This window comes from Penaeus vannamei, chromosome 34 (assembly GCF_042767895.1).
Source record: "Penaeus vannamei isolate JL-2024 chromosome 34, ASM4276789v1, whole genome shotgun sequence".
NCBI classification, from domain to species: Eukaryota; Metazoa; Arthropoda; class Malacostraca; order Decapoda; family Penaeidae; genus Penaeus; species Penaeus vannamei.
Genome location: NC_091582.1, coordinates 28801377 through 28803876, shown reverse-complemented (window position 1 = coordinate 28803876; position 2500 = coordinate 28801377).

The following is a 2500-nucleotide window of genomic DNA, read 5'->3' as shown; positions in this document are numbered from 1 at the left end:
TCGTTATTCCCTTATGAGGCTCTCGTTGTGCCAGAATTCCTGTCACATGCGGCACAGTGCCTTATAGTGATGAGATCTCAGTGCCTGATGCTGTTAATGATAATTACAGTGATATTAACTGTAATGATAATAATAATAAGAAGAAGAAGAACAAAGATGATAATGAGAATGGGAATGGGAATGATAATAATAACAAAAATGATTATGATAGAAATAATAACAATCATGAAAATAATAATAATAACAATGATAATGACAATAATGATAATAATGAAAAAGATGCTAATAATAATGATAATAATAATAATAATAACAATACTACTACTAATAATAGCAATAATAATACTAAAAGTGATAATAATTTTAATAATGAGTGTTAATAATGATCATGATAATAAGAACAATAATATTAATAACGACAGTAATAATAATAACAAATTTAATTAACATAATAATATCAATAACAATAATCAATATCACTATTATCATTATCAATAATATTTTTATTGTTGATATTATTATGATGATAATTATCATAATCATAATAATAATACTGCTAATAAAAAACAATATCAATAACGATAATATTATTATGATTCATTATCATTAATAATAATAATATTATCATTATTGTTATTATTATTATTTTGTATTAATATCATTATCCTTATCATTAATATTATTAGTATTAGTATTATCATTATTATTATCATTGTCATTATTATCATTATCATCATGATCATTATTATCAATTTAATTATTTTCATTATGTTCATTATGATTATCCTCATCATCAGCATGATTCTTATCAATTTCATTATCATTATCATCATTACTATTGTTGTTATCATTAGCATCATTATCATCTTTATCATTATAATTGTTATTGGTGTTACTATTTCATTTATTATCATTATCATTATCATCATGTTATTACCATTATTACTATTAATTTTATTATCATTATCATTATTTTCATTACTTTGCATTCGTATTATTATCATTATCATTACAACTATCACTGTTATCATAATCATCATTACTATAATTATTATCATCATCATCATCAATACCATTATCACAATCATTATTATCGATATTATCATTATCATCATTGTAGTTATTAAAATCATCATTATTATTTTCACCATTGTAATTATCATCGTCGTCATTGTAATTACTGTCAACTATGTAGCAATAACATAATGATACTGATATTCATTATGAATATCGTTATATCTAGTATGATTACTAATATTGATAACTATAACAATGACAATATTTTTGTCAATGATAATGATAATAACATGTCTTAGATAAAGATGATAGTATCATTAGTTGTACTAGTAGCAAATGTATTTATAGTAATTGTAATAATGATGATAATAATAGTGCTAATAACAATTACAAGAAAGATATTGATGATAATGATAATAGCATCAACAGAAGCAATAGCAATAAGAATACTAATAAAAATAATAATAATAACAATATTGAGAACAATAATGATGATAATAATAATGATAAGGATAATAATAACAATAAAATTAATAATGATAATGATATAAACAATACTAATAAAAATAACAAGAGTAATAATAATAACAATAATGACTAATGATGATGATGATGATGATGATGATGATGATGATGATGATGATGATGATGATGATGATGATGATGATGATGATGATGATGATGATGATGATGATGAAGATGATGATGATGATGATGATGATGATAATGATAATAATAATGATAATAATAATGATGATAATGATAATAATAATGATAATAGAAATAACAATTACTATTATTATTGTCATTATCACTATTATTATTATTATTGTTATTATTATTATTGTTATTATTATTGTTATCATAATGATAGCAATATCATAATGGCAATAGTAATAACAATAATAATGATCGTAATAACAACAGAAGTATTAATGATAATGGTAACATAGATAATGATTTTATCATTGTTAATAATGATAATGATGATGATGATGATGATAATAATAATAATAATAATAATAATAATAATAATAATAATAATAATAATAATAATAATAATATAACAATAATGATTGCAATAATCACAATAATAATCATTATGATGATAATAACTATGATATTCAAAATAAAAATGACTATGATGATGATGATGATGATGGTGATGATGATTAAAATAACAAAAATAACAACAAATCATAATAACGTTAATAATAATAACAATGTCGATAATAATAACAACAATTATAATAATAATAATAATAATAATAATAATAATAATAATAACAATAATAATAATAATAATAACAATAACAATAATAATAATGATAATAATGATAATAATAATAATAATAATAATTATTATTATTATTATTATTATTATAATTATAATGATAATAATAATAATAATGATAATAATAATGATAATAACAACAACAATAATGATAATATAAATAATGAAAAGATCTTGCAGAATTTTACA